At 53.0% G+C, this 15,016-nt stretch overlaps 2 non-coding genes across 2 annotated transcripts; both read right to left on the minus strand.

Annotated features, from left to right (window-relative positions):
- Positions 1–7,008: 7,008 nt before the first annotated feature.
- TRNAM-CAU (transfer RNA methionine (anticodon CAU)) lies at positions 7,009–7,080 on the minus strand. The gene has a single exon. It is a non-coding gene; the product is annotated as a tRNA-Met (tRNA).
- Positions 7,081–8,261: 1,181 nt separating this feature from the next.
- TRNAS-AGA (transfer RNA serine (anticodon AGA)) lies at positions 8,262–8,343 on the minus strand. Its single transcript has one exon. It is a non-coding gene; the product is annotated as a tRNA-Ser (tRNA).
- Positions 8,344–15,016: the final 6,673 nt, after the last annotated feature.

Here is a 15,016-nt window from a genome sequence, read left to right on the forward strand (position 1 = left end):
CCCTTTTTCCTGAAGGTGCTGCACCACCCAGGCAGTCTACCAGCAGCCCCCATTCCTCTCAGGGGTGTGAGAGAGCAAACCCATCAGGGTCTGTAATGGCAGAGGGTGGTCTCCTGATGCCACAGTCACCACCATGTCCTCTTTAGCCATTCCACATCTTTCACAGAACCCTTCAACAAGGAAAGGAGGCATCAACCTGACTTCCTAATGCCAGGGCTCTGACTGAGATTGAGGCTCACAAAGGCAGCTTGTCCCTGCATGTTTCTGAAGGCAGCCTCCACAGCTCAGCTGCACACACACGTATGTATTTTCCTGCCACCTCAGGAAGTGTTGTCATCTCAGTCCAGTTTATCAGCCAGCTTCTGTCCTCTGCCAGGGGGTACTAAGGACAGGAAAGTCCCTGCTTCCCGGGTGTACATGCCAGATGTGCTGGGTACACGGGCAGAAGAAATGAGCTCAGCTCTCAAATGTTTTCTGTGGCAGGACTCAAGGTTGACCCTCGGAGACATCACAGGGCCATGATAACGAGGTCAGAGACTCAGCGTCCAGTTCTCTGAGGCTTTTTGGTCTTTCTCTTGCCTGCTTGCTTATTTGTGGTGCTCTGCTCTCCGTTCAGGGAGGTCCACCCTCAGCTGGCGGTAAGCTCAGGACAAAGGCCAGTGCTCTTTCTTGCAGAGCAGAGCGGGCGGCTAAATGAGACAGGAGGAGAACAAACTACCACGAGCCTCCAGCTATGCTGCACAAAGTCTTTAATGGGAAGGAACAAATGCAGTGGCACAGAACAGAGACCAAGAAACACATCTGCAGGGTTCAAGGAGGCGCAGAGAATTTCCCAAGGACAAACTCCACACAAAGCGCTTGCCTTTTCCCATTCTCCTCTACTCCGCTGTAATCCCAGCCCACCAAGAGCAGTCCCGAGCATTGGCACCCTCCCCCTGTCAGCAGAAAATTGAACAAAGCAGAAGAGAATGAGCCCATTCTCCCGGACATCAGAGCAAAGCAGAGCCAGAGGAGGCACGGCAAGTCCTACAATGCAGAGAGGAGCAGCAGGCTCAGGTCCCTGTTGCCAGGTGCCTCAGGACACCCAGCCCATCTGCAAGCTGTGGCCACACTCCAGCTGATGTGCAGTCCCTGCTGTCTTTCCGGGATGATCTGCCAGCTTCAGCAGTTCAGACTGCAGCGGGGGGGAGGCAGACACAGCCCTGAGCCACCCAGGCCAAGGGAGCCTCCAGAAGAGATGGGCACCCCGCCGGCGCTGAGGGAGCTCCCAACAGCAGCTGACAGAGAGGATCCCACGGCTGTGCTCTGAGGGAAAGAGATGAGGATGGGGCCCGGCAGGGTCACCACCACCGGGGAGGCCTGGATGGCCACCGTCGAGTCAGCACAGCGGGCGACACAGGGCTCGCTGCAGCTGCTTGCCAGTGGGGTCGGGCCAGAGGAGCTGCAGGGCGTTGGGAGACAGGGTCTGAAGCAAGACATGTCTCTGTGAGGCAGACAAAGCTGAAACACAGAGCACAGAGAAAACACAGACCCCAACATCAGCTTATCTATCATTTCCTCAGCTCTCTCTGCAGATCCACTTTGCTGCCCTCCATCTCCATTATTAGCTCCAATGCCCAGAAAGGGCCTGCAGCTGATCTTGCTAACACGCAGAACAGGCATGACATCTCACCTGAAGGCTAGATTTGAAGGACTGGGAGCAAAGATGTGCCTAATTAGCTACTTAATCCACCAGGACCTCCTCCTGCATTTCCCAGTGCAATAGCGTGCATGAAGGCTCTTGAAATGATCCCAGCACAAATAGGCTGGGTTGGACACGTGTCTCAGAATTCACCTCTTAACATCACACGCTATGCCTACAGCTCCCACAATACTCATCGTGCTCTCCAAGTGAGCTTAAAGCACCTGTGGCAGGACTGATCCTTCCCCATCTCCCAAACAAACTTTGCTGATGGAAAAAGGCACTGGAGGCACTTGGCCATTTTGGTAGACACCATCTGCTGCAGCTGCACATTCAGGTGGGCAGTCCTCTCTGTCACTGAACCCCAGTGATGTCTTTCTGCTTGAAAGAACAACCAGCTCTCCCCAGTCACCACCACCAAAACGGAAAGAGGTCACATCCTCCTTTGCTTTTGAAACAGTTCTATTGCAGGGCCAAGCTGAGGCAGCCCAAGTATCAGACGGAGTAGCCGCCATGACAGCAGTTCAGCGCACAGGGAGAGCTGGAGCAGAATCAGACTTACCTCGTTCCTCGAGGAAAGGGAGGCGAGAGAGGAGGATGCGGAGCCTGCAGCAGCACAGCCTTTTATGCTGTGTCCCAGAGCGCTGGGGGGCCACAAACATTCCTTTCTCATGAAGCATCTAAACATCTAGCAGTTGCCACTTGCCAAGGCCTCGCTGGTGATTAAGCCCTCGCGTCTTCCACCTGAAATGTTTTCCTCCCACTTCTTGCCCTGGAACACCAAAACAATTCATCGGTGTCCCAGCATCATGAGGCTAATTAACGCCAAGGTCTCATTCTCGCGTGCAGGAAGATTTTTAGGGGCTTTGCATGATGTGGATTGCCTTATCACATTGCCTTCTTCATGGTGAGTATGGCCATCAGTCACTCTCAAATTCAGCTACGAGGGACACCTCAAGTCAACTCTCCAGTGTTTTCACTGCAGATGCTCACACTGACCCTGAGAGACATTTCTCCCAGTGGGTCACCATAGACATACAGGATACTGTGGGTAAGTTCAAGCAGAACATCAAAACTGCACAATCGCACATGGGAGAAGAGACTCATGTCTGAAAGGATGTGGCAAAGGCCGCCGTCAAGGCAAGACCACAGTGTGCTGGAGAGGAACTCCTTGCGGGCAGGAGTGATGGCCACGAGGATCCTTGCTTACGCTCTTCAGGCTGTATCAGTTCTGTGATCAAAGATATGCCCATGTCCTTCTCTGAAAGGGACCCATGCCCAAATTGACTTGTTCTGCTCAGCAAGGGCATTCTGGAGACCAAAGACCTGTGTGGACGGCCTGCTTTTGAGGACAGGCTCAGGGCAGAGAGCCAAAAGCATATGGCCCTTTCTCCTGGTTCGGAATGGAGTGGCCCAATCCATGAAATTCAGATTTCAAAGGGACGTGGGATCGGTCTCCCAGAGCCCCTGGGAGTCGTCGTGACGTGGAGGAGTTGGGAAAAACCCTGAGCTTGAGGCAAACATGGGTCATCATGCTGTCGACTTCAGTGGACACGGTGCCCTGGCTGCAGGCTTTTGTGACTAAGTGCACACCAGAATAATAACAGTTTAGAAAGGACCTTTGTAGGTCCTCTGGACTGACCTCCTGCTCCAAGCACACCAAACTTCCCCGGTACCTCAGCAGCCTTTAGCAGTACCCCTCCAGGCCTTGTCCCGTTGACTTCCGCACACTGCCACTGTCAGAGAGGTCACTGCCTTGCGGGCAACTGTCCAGGGCTGCACTGTACTCCCTATGGGCTTCCAGGACATGGCAGTGAGGGTGCCAGCACTGGTGAGCAGATTGCAGTGATACGGGGTGTGCTCAGGAGATCGGCTGAATAGAAGTTTACATGGGGTGCATCTACTATCACCTCAAGGAAGCCCACTTCTCTGTCTCATTCTCAGCGGCTTTTGAAGTATACCTAGTTCTAGGTTTGATCTGCAGGAACCAAGAGGCTGGAATGTGCTCCATGGCACATGAAGAGAACCATGAAGAGAACAAGGGATGGATGTGTGCAAGGAATGCTACCTGCACTGCATTTCACTTTCATGCCAGTGACTAGAAACCCCTAGTGGGTAGAAGGGCTGGGAGGAGGAGAGAGAGTCTGACCCAGCACAGCTTTCACTGCAAATCCCAGCGGGAGCCTTCACTCTGAATCCTGATAGTTACTTCCTGTCCACCCCCACACATTGCCCCATAACCCTGGGATCTTCTCACCAGTGCTGGCACCCTCATTACCTTCTCCTGGTGACCTACTCGTGGGCCCGGGAGGCTCAGCTGGGAGAGACCCTGTCTGGTAAGGTGGGGACCAGGCCTCAAGCCCCTGCTCAGGTGAAAGCGTACCTCTTTGGTGGATACATGGTTGGAGTGGGTGATCTCAAAAGGTCCTTTCCAATTCAAGCTTTTTGTTGACATCTAAGAGGAGGATACAGTTGGCCTTCTGTGCTGCAAGTGCACACCGATGGCTCATATTAATCTTCTCATCAACCAGTATGACCAAGTCCTTCTCCTCTCAGGGCTGCTCTCAATCCAGTCTCCTCCCGGACTGTCTTTGTGCTTGGGATTGCTCTGACCCACATGCAGGACCTTCCACTTGGCCTTGTTGAACTTCATGACTTTCTCACAGGCACACCTCTCAAGCCTGTCAAGGTCCTTCTGGATTGCGGTTGTCACATTGCACTCCTCATGCTAACCATGGTCGCCATTCCATGGTAAAACTGAGCCATGAAGAACATCTCAGGTCAGCTCTCAAGTGCTTTCAAGTGCAGGCACTCAGGCTAACCTAATGAGACATTTCTCCCCACAGGTCATTGCAGACACACACGAGACAGTGGGTAAGTTCAGGCAGAAGTTCAAGACTGCACAATCCCATACAGGAGAAGAGACTCACCTCCCCAGGGGTGTGGCAAAGCTCAAAGGTAAGGAAAGATCATGGTGAGCTAGAGGGAAGCCCCTTGCGGGCTGCACTGACGGCCACGAGGACCTTGCTTACGCTCATCAGGCTCTGCCACAGGCTGGTTTTTCTGTCCACAAGCCCAGGGAAAATAAGGTAGATTCATAATGAGGAAGAGTAGACCAGAGAGTCAGGAAGGTCTCGTTCAAGTCAACTCTCCATGGGACCTCCGTTGGTATGTCTCTTGAGAACTTAAGCAGGCCCTCATACTTCTTACACCAGAAGTCTGGGCTCACCTTGGGAAGAGGAGAACCTGTTCGAAGCAAGCAAATCAAGGCGTAGGAGGATGATCAAAGAGATGCGCGCATCCTTCCCTGAAAGAGACCCACACTCAGATTGACCTGTTTTGCTCAGCTAGGTCACCACAGAGGCCAAAGGCCTGCCTGGATGGCCTGCTTTTGAGGAGAGATGCAGGGCAGGGAGCCAAAAGCTCTTGGCTTTTTTACCAGGGTCAGGAATGGGGTGGCCCATTCCATACATTTCAGGTTTCAGAGGGACATTGGATCAGTCTCCCAGAGCACCTGCGAGTCATCGTGATGTGGAAGAGTTGGGAAAAACCCTGAACGTGAGGCAAACATGGGTCATCATGCTGTCGACTTCAGTGGACATGCTGCCCAGCATCAGGCGTGCCAGGCATGCCACAGCTCATAGCCTCTCTCCTCCAAAAATTCTGCTTTCCTCTAGGTCGTTTCCACATATTTTAGCACCATTCCTGAATCAGCTGATGCCTACTATGAAATACTGTGCTGCTGCTGCCTTTCAAGGCACTGCCTTCTGTCGACTGCTTAAGGGCTCATGAAATTCAGTGCCCCACACAATAATGAAGGTTAGAAGAGGCCTCTAGAGATTGTCTGGGCCGACCTCCTGCTCTGAGTAGACCAAACTTCTCCGTTAGCTCAGCAGGCTCCCGGACTTGTCCCATGGACTTCTGAATACTGTTCACTTTTGAAGAGCTCACTGTCTCTTGCGTAGCTCTTCCAGGGCTGCACTGCAGCCCCTGTCACTTCTTTTCCCACAAAGACAGCCGGCATTAGCCTTGTTGCATTTCTTGAGTCAAGTCATGTTGAACCGGAACATCTGACAGGTATAAGAACCTCCTGTAAAACTGCATTCACCGTGCCTCTTATTTGGCTGGGACACCTCATGCACATCTATAGATATTTACTTTGTAACTCTATTCTTTGCATGCTAGCCTTTCTCCTCGGTCAGCAGGGTCCCGTTGCGAACTTTGGACGATGATTGCTTTTGGTGAATCCTTGTGCAGCTGGCCCAGAGTGGGTCATATCCCTATTCGCCACGGCGAGTCCCTTTGCCACTGACCACTTGGGACAACTGTAGTTGGTAGTAGAGGGAGAACTTTTACCCCAAATAAGAGGGTTGTGGTGAAACAGAATCGATTGGGTGAAATTAAATTATTGCCCACTGAAATACATTCACGTAGTGAGAAACAAAAAGACAAACAGAAAACACGACCTTTCCTCCCTCGTATTCTGGCTCAACTTCACTCCTCTACTCCAGACTGCTGTCCCCACCCATGTGGCACAGGGGAGATGCATCTTCCCTCTGCTCTTTCTGTCCCATTTTTTTTTTGTTTTTTTTCTTCCTCCTCTCTCTCTTTGCCATTTTCCACTCTTTCTGGATTCTCTTTTCATAGGGGCCACAAACTTTGCTGATGGCTCAGCTGTGTCCTGTATTGTGCGTTCTATGGAGCTGGAAGTGGCTGTGTCCACCACAGGTCAACTCCTGAGCTCTTCACACCCAGGCCACCCTGCAGCACCCCCTCTCCCCTCCACTACCAACACCTAGCCCCATGTAGCCAACACAGTGCCCACTGGGAATATCTGCTGAGCCCTGCTCCTGGCTGGACTTGACAGTGGGTACAGCAGCAAACACACTAGGATGGAGAAAACACCCCAGGTAGTAAAGTCTGTCACATTGGTGTTTCCCACACTGGCACCAGCCTGGTCCTCCTGCCCTCCTGCAGAGCCCTGGAGGTCCCCACCTGTGGCAGGGAAGTTGGGCATGGAGCTGCCTGATGGGAAGACAGCAACACCTGTGTTCCCAGGGCAGCCAGTGCTTCCTGAGGGGAACTCTGTGCTGTGCTCTGCCTGCTGCTCCACACCCACCAGTCTGCCTTGCTGAGGGGCACTTTGGGATTGCTGGCTGCTAAGAAGGCAAAGGAGAAGACGGCAAAGGCAGAGAGAAGGGGCTGAGGGTGCAGGGGGGCCACGGCCATGGTTTTGCAGAGAGCTGGAGCACAGCAGTGCAGGAACCACTTGCTGACTGATGCGAGGGAGACACAGTGGCTGAGACAAGTGAGGGAATAAAATGGACTAGCAGAGGATGGTTTCGATCCATCGACCTCTGGGTTATGGGCCCAGCACGCTTCCGCTGCGCCACTCTGCTCCCCCCAGCACCCAAGCTGGGCCCTCCCACAGCCCTGCCTGACACTCGCTGGCACTGCCAGCACCAGCACTAGTGCTCACATCTCGTTCCCTTCCTTTTACCTGTGCCCTCGCCCAGGCAGGAAAAATGTCTGCCTGGAAACCTCACTGGCAGTGGGCCTCAGGTGGGAAGCGCAAGGGCCTTGCTTTGCCCTTCACCCCACATCTCCTGCCCATTTCACTGGATGGGGACTTTCCTTTGACCACCCCAGATGGCTCTGCAGGTGCTGAAGGAAACCGCAGAGCAAGGGGGAAGCTCATGAGGGCTGCAGCCCTGCTTGGAAATTCAGCTCCTGAGGGCTTGCAAGGCTGTACCCAGTGCAAAAGTCACTTCTCTTCCAGCCAAGAAGGGTGACGAGTACGGTTAGCATAGAATTACCAAGGAAAATTATTGGCCCATTTTAGCTGTGCATATAGCAGTGCCCCAGCCAGATGCTTGGAGGATCCTGATGTAGAGGAAAGCAGGGTTTATATATGTTTACAGTACAGCTGTGCCGACCAGTCAAACTACTCATGTTAAGGCCTGGGCTAATCAGTTACTATTGCTTGCGAAATCACCATGTGCTTGTCGACCTATGGTCAGTGGGGTGTTCATCTTCATTGCTCTAAACCACTGTCCAGTGCAGGTGGAGGGCTTTTATGCTAGATCCTGGTCCAATGCTGTTCTGGACACGCTCATATGCCTGGGGGTATTTTGAAAGACAAATCTCCTACTGTTTTGACATCAATATGGGGTGTTCTCAGCCTTTGAGAGCTGGTTTGAGATAGGTCTTCAGGTAAAAGCTCTTAGTCCTAGGCACTCTTTGTTCCTCTAAGCAAGTTGCATAGGTGTTTGCACTTTGATTCCACGCCTGCTACAAAGGCCTTGCCCTTCCCATGCTTTTGCTGTGCTCCCCCACATATTCCGGCTTGTCCTCCTGGCTGGCACAGGCTCCTGAAAAGCCTGGAGCAGTCCCCACCACCATGCAGCCTGCCAGAGAGGCAAAGAAACCCCTCCGCTCTGTACCTGGTGCCATTCATCTCCTGCCCAACACTGCTGGGTATGGAGGAGTCTCCCAGTCACCAAAATGCAGAGCTGGCCCAGCCAGTACTGGGTGCTCAGCAGCGTGGTCCTTGCAGCCAGTCCCAAATGGAGCTGTGCCCCGTACTTGGCAGGATTCCAACCTGCACGGGGAAACCCCAGTGGATTTCTAGTCCATCGCCTTCACCACTCGGCCACAACTACCTGCTCCAGCCCTCTCGGCCCTGCTGATCACGCGCCCTCTGCAATGACACCTGGCTCCCTGGGAGTTTCAGGGCCAGGTCCCTGCAACTGGGACCTGTGCTGAGTGCAGCAGGCACCGGCTGCCTGCCCTCCCGAGGCCTTGCGAGGCGTAACCCCAGGGGCTATGGCTGTAGATGCCAGCGCCCTGTCCTCAGCAGGGCATCTGCGACATCGTGCCATGGGGGGATGGATTCACTCCCCAGCGGCCATCTCTGCTGCTTCCAGGGAAGAAGGGAAGACAGCTGTGTGGAGATATCCACGGATGGTGGTACTTGTGGGGTGGGATATTAGACCCCACTGTGCTTCTCAGATTTCTCGGAGGGGGACTCCAAGCCCTCTGTGAGCGCTAGGGTGGGAAAATTCCTGCAGGGAACATGGGGACCTCCCAGCAGCACCTCCAGCTCCTTGGGGACGTGGGGTGGTGTTAACCCTTCAACAAAGAGCACATCTGCCACGCAGGTGGTTGTTGTCTAGAGGGTACGGTTTGTGAGAGTGGGAGAGACCTATGGAAAGGGCAAGGTGCAGCCTGGCTGAGGATAAGAGTGGAGGGAGAATAAGTGCGAGGTGTGGACGACTTGCAGAGAGACAGAAGAGGGTTTCTTTTGCTGGCATAGGTATATCCAAATCTTTTTGCCAGCACTTGCAAGCATTGTCCAAATGCTGACCGTGGACCAAAATACCAGACAAGCAACACCAATAATTTCCATCAGTAGAGGAAAGTAGCTCTGTCTACCTTTCGTCTCTGGAGCAGGAATATTTGGAAAATGACGTTCAGGAGCCAGTGTGGAGGTGGTGCATCCACAGTGCCTGTCTGCATGCAGAGCAAGGGTGGGAGTTGGTTGCAGCTGAGAGCGTGAGCATGAGGAGCGACCTGAGGATCTGTGTGCACTGGGGGCTGGAAGGAGGAGGCCGGCCAGTATGCTACCTGTGGGTGCGGTGGGAGGAGGTCTGTTCTTTACGTAATGGCTCAAAGGCCTGTCTGTTGGATGTGAAGTCACCCTGGAGGCGCTGACCTATGCCATCCAGGCTCCAGCATTGCAGAGACATCCTGAAGTGTACTGGAACTGGGTCTAACAATGTTCGTGGTAACTGAGACACACTCATTTCTCTTGCATCTTGCGGCCTGTGGGACAAGGGAAACACGAGGAGCCTCTCACAACTAGATTCTTCGCCACAAGGGGGTGAAGCTTCTATGATTCCAGGGCTGCTTAAAGAAAAAAGCAGTGTTGTTCTCTGCGCTGACAGTCAAAAACTGTTCTGGGTACTGATGTTCTATGGAGGATATGGGTTGACGCAGTATTTGCAGACTCCCACTCTGTCATCAGCAATACTACAAGTAGGTGGAGTTATGAAGAGAGGGGTCATGATTGTGCATGCTCTGTTCCCTACTGAAATGCCCACACTAACGCCATGTTGCAGTCACACTGTCTATGCCCAGACCTGAAAAACAGCGCTTTCCTCCTTTCCACCACATACGCGTCCCCTGGAGTTTATTCCCAAAACACCAATGCAAAAGAGAAGTGCCATGACTGGTTTTCATATGAAATGTCTGAAGAAAATTCAGAGGACTGAGAAGCACACTCAAAACGGCTGCATTAACTTTCTTATCTGAATTATTGTCTGAACAACCTCCCTTCAAAACTGCTTCCCATCTTTGACTACCCACACAGTCAAGGAGGGTTACTGTGTGACCTTTCTCGTATTTCCACCTCCATCCACTGCTTCTTGCCATCCCATTGGGCATGACCAGCAATAGGATGGCTCTATATACCTTAATCCACATGCACACCCTCCCACCCCAGAAAGGGATGAGAAGAAGACGGCACTCTCTTCTTCACTCTGCCTGTCCACCTTCCCATCCCGATGCTGTGGCACGGAACCAAGACCAAGAAACATCCCAGGTGTTTGGAGACGTGCATACGGTGACCCCTCAGCCTTCCCTTCTCCAGCAAACCACGCCCTGCTCTCCCAGCCTGTCCTTGTTAAACAGGTGAGCCAAATCCATTTGGCATGGCTGACAGAGCCCCTAGACGTGCAGAAATGGGAGTCGGCCACACAGAGACACCGGTGGAGTCCCTGTAATAGCACCTGGTACACAGTCATCGAGGTCTCCTGCAGAGGAAGTACACATTGAAGAAGGCTTTCCACTTGCTGCTGGGAGCAGATTAGAGCAAGAGAGAAAGCAGAAGCCACAGCATTCAGTCAGGGGAGGACGTGCACCTGCCCCACAGTTCATGCTACTCGAGCAGCAATGACTGCTGAGAGGTTTTGCTGGTGCCGCGCTGAGGAGAGAAATGCATCATGTGCGAGGCTGAACAGAGACACTAGATATTCCTTTGTGCTTGGCTGCGTGCTTGCATGTAGGAGGCCTTGCTTTACTGCTGAGCAGCTTAGGTGCTTTTTGCCTGCAAAACACCTGGGAGGAGCAAGGTGCATCAGCAAAAGGAAAGAAGGCATCAACCTGACTTCCTAATGCCAGGGCTCTGACTGAGATTGAGGCTCACAAAGGCAGCTTGTCCCTGCATGTTTCTGAAGGCAGCCTCCACAGCTCAGCTGCACACACACGTATGTATTTTCCTGCCACCTCAGGAAGTGTTGTCATCTCAGTCCAGTTTATCAGCCAGCTTTTGTTCTCTGCCAGGGGGTATTAAGGACAGGAAAGTCCCTGCTTCCCGGGTGTACGTGCCAGATGCGCTGGGTACACGGGCAGAAGAAATGAGCTCAGCTCTCAAATGGTTTCCATGGCAGGACTCAAGGTTGACCCTTGGAGACATCACAGGGCCATGATAACCAGGTCAGAGACTCAGCGTCCAGTTCATTGAGGCTTTTTGGTCTTTCTCTTGCCTGCTTGCTTATTTGTGGTGCTCTGCTCTCCGTTCAGGGAGGTCCACCCTCAACTGGCGGTAAGCTCAGGACAAAGGCCAGTGCTCTTTCTTGCAGAGCAGAGCGGGCGGCTAAATGAGACAGGAGGAGAACAAACTACCACGAGCCTCCAGCTATGCTGCACAAAGTCTTTAATGGGAAGGAACAAATGCAGTGGCACAGAACAGAGACCAAGAAACACGTCTGCAGGGTTCAAGGAGGCGCAGAGAATTTCCCAAGGACAAACTCCACACAAAGCGCTTGCCTTTTCCCATTCTCCTCTACTCCACTGCAATCCCAGCCCACCAAGAGCAGTCCCGAGCATTGGCACCCTCCCCCTGTCAGCAGGAAATTGAGCAAAGCAGAAGAGAATGAGCCCATTCTCCCGGACATCAGCGGGGGGGAGGCAGACACAGCCCTGAGCCACCCAGGCCAAGGGAGCCTCCAGAAGAGATGGGCACCCCGCCGGTACTGAGGGAGCTCCCAACAGCAGCTGACAGAGAGGATCCCACGGCTGTGCTCTGAGGGAAAGAGGTGAGGATGGGGCCCGGCAGGGTCACCACCACCGGGGAGGCCTGGATGGCCACCGTCGAGTCAGCACAGCGGGCGACACAGGGCTCGCTGCAGCTGCTTGCCACTGGGGTCGGGCCAGAGGAGCCGCAGGGCGTTGGGAGACAGGGTCTGAAGCAAGACATGTCTCCGTGAGGCAGACAAAGCTGAAACACAGAGCACAGAGAAAACACAGACCCCAACATCAGCTTATCTATCATTTCCTCAGCTCTCTCTGCAGATCCACTTTGCTGCCCTCCATCTCCATTTCTAGCTCCAATGCCCAGAAAGGGCCTGCAGCTGATCTTGCTAACACGCAGAACAGACATGACATCTCACCTGAAGACTAGATTTGAAGGACTGGGAGCAAAGATGTGCCTAATTAGCTACTTAATCCACCAGGACCTCCTCCTGCATTTCCCAGTGCAATAGCGTGCATGAAGGCTCTTGAAATGATCCCAGCACAAATAGGCTGGGTTGGACACGTGTCTCAGAATTCACCTCTTAACATCACACGCTATGCCTACAGCTCCCACAATACTCATCGTGCTCTCCAAGTGAGCTTAAAGCACCTGTGGAAGGACTGATCCTTCCCCATCTCCCAAACAAACTTTGCTGCATGGAAAAAGGCAGTGGATGCACTTGGCCATTTTGTTAGACACCATCTGCTGCAAGTGCACATTCAGGTGGGCAGTCCTCTCTGCCGCTGAACCCCATTGATGTCTTTCTGCTTGAAAGAACAACCAGCTCTCCCCAACCACCACCACCAAAACGGAAAGAGGTCACATCCTCCTTTGCTTTTGAAACAGTTCTATTGCAGGGCCAAGCTGAGGCAGCCCAAGTATCAGACGGAGTAGCCGCCATGACAGCAGTTCAGCGCACAGTTTTGTGATCAAAGATATGCCCATGTCCTTCTCTGAAAGGGACCCATGCCCAAATTGACTTGTTCTGCTCAGCAAGGGCATTCTGGAGGCCAAAGGCCTGTGTGGACGGCCTGCTTTTGAGGACAGGCTCAGGGCAGAGAGCCAAAAGCATATGGCCCTTTCTCCTGGTTCGGAATGGAGTGGCCCAATCCATGAAATTCAGATTTCAAAGGGACGTGGGATCGGTCTCCCAGAGCCCCTGGGAGTCGTCGTGACGTGGAGGAGTTGGGAAAAACCCTGAGCTTGAGGCAAACATGGGTCATCATGCTGTCGACTTCAGTGGACACGGTGCCCTGGCTGCAGGCTTTTGTGACTAAGTGCACACCAGAATAATAACAGTTTAGAAAGGACCTTTGTAGGTCCTCTGGACTGACCTCCTGCTCCAAGCACACCAAACTTCCCCGGTACCTCAGCAGCCTTTAGCAGTACCCCTCCAGGCCTTGTCCCGTTGACTTCCGCACACTGCCACTGTCAGAGAGGTCACTGCCTTGCGGGCAACTGTCCAGGGCTGCACTGTACTCCCTATGGGCTTCCAGGACATGGCAGTGAGGGTGCCAGCACTGGTGAGCAGATCGCAGTGATACGGGGTGTGCTCAGGAGATCGGCTGAATAGAAGTTTACATGGGGTGCATCTACTATCACCTCAAGGAAGCCCACTTCTCTGTCTCATTCTCAGCGGCTTTTGAAGTATACCTAGTTCTAGGTTTGATCTGCAGGAACCAAGAGGCTGGAATGTGCTCCATGGCACATGAAGAGAACCATGAAGAGAACAAGGGATGGATGTGTGCAAGGAATGCTACCTGCACTGCATTTCACTTTCATGCCAGTGACTAGAAACCCCTAGTGGGTAGAAGGGCTGGGAGGAGGAGAGAGAGTCTGACCCAGCACAGCTTTCACTGCAAATCCCAGCGGGAGCCTTCACTCTGAATCCTGATAGTTACTTCCTGTCCACCCCCACACATTGCCCCATAACCCTGGGATCTTCTCACCAGTGCTGGCACCCTCATTACCTTCTCCTGGTGACCTACTCGTGGGCCCGGGAGGCTCAGCTGGGAGAGACCCTGTCTGGTAAGGTGGGGACCAGGCCTCAAGCCCCTGCTCAGGTGAAAGCGTACCTCTTTGGTGGATACATGGTTGGAGTGGGTGATCTCAAAAGGTCCTTTCCAATTCAAGCTTTTTGTTGACATCTAAGAGGAGGATACAGTTGGCCTTCTGTGCTGCAAGTGCACACCGATGGCTCATATTAATCTTCTCATCAACCAGTATGACCAAGTCCTTCTCCTCTCAGGGCTGCTCTCAATCCAGTCTCCTCCCGGACTGTCTTTGTGCTTGGGATTGCTCTGACCCACATGCAGGACCTTCCACTTGGCCTTGTTGAACTTCATGACTTTCTCACAGGCACACCTCTCAAGCCTGTCAAGGTCCTTCTGGATTGCGGTTGTCACATTGCACTCCTCATGCTAACCATGGTCGCCATTCCATGGTAAAACTGAGCCATGAAGAACATCTCAGGTCAGCTCTCAAGTGCTTTCAAGTGCAGGCACTCAGGCTAACCTAATGAGACATTTCTCCCCACAGGTCATTGCAGACACACACGAGACAGTGGGTAAGTTCAGGCAGAAGTTCAAGACTGCACAATCCCATACAGGAGAAGAGACTCACCTCCCCAGGGGTGTGGCAAAGCTCAAAGGTAAGGAAAGATCATGGTGAGCTAGAGGGAAGCCCCTTGCGGGCTGCACTGACGGCCACGAGGACCTTGCTTACGCTCATCAGGCTCTGCCACAGGCTGGTTTTTCTGTCCACAAGCCCAGGGAAAATAAGGTAGATTCATAATGAGGAAGAGTAGACCAGAGAGTCAGGAAGGTCTCGTTCAAGTCAACTCTCCATGGGACCTCCGTTGGTATGTCTCTTGAGAACTTAAGCAGGCCCTCATACTTCTTACACCAGAAGTCTGGGCTCACCTTGGGAAGAGGAGAACCTGTTCGAAGCAAGCAAATCAAGGCGTAGGAGGATGATCAAAGAGATGCGCGCATCCTTCCCTGAAAGAGACCCACACTCAGATTGACCTGTTTTGCTCAGCTAGGTCACCACAGAGGCCAAAGGCCTGCCTGGATGGCCTGCTTTTGAGGAGAGATGCAGGGCAGGGAGCCAAAAGCTCTTGGCTTTTTTACCAGGGTCAGGAATGGGGTGGCCCATTCCATACATTTCAGGTTTCAGAGGGACATTGGATCAGTCTCCCAGAGCACCTGCGAGTCATCGTGATGTGGAAGAGTTGGGAAAAACCCTGAACGTGAGGCAAA

The sequence above is a fragment of the Opisthocomus hoazin genome, chromosome 10 (genome assembly GCF_030867145.1).
Source record: "Opisthocomus hoazin isolate bOpiHoa1 chromosome 10, bOpiHoa1.hap1, whole genome shotgun sequence".
Lineage (NCBI taxonomy): Eukaryota > Metazoa > Chordata > Aves > Opisthocomiformes > Opisthocomidae > Opisthocomus > Opisthocomus hoazin.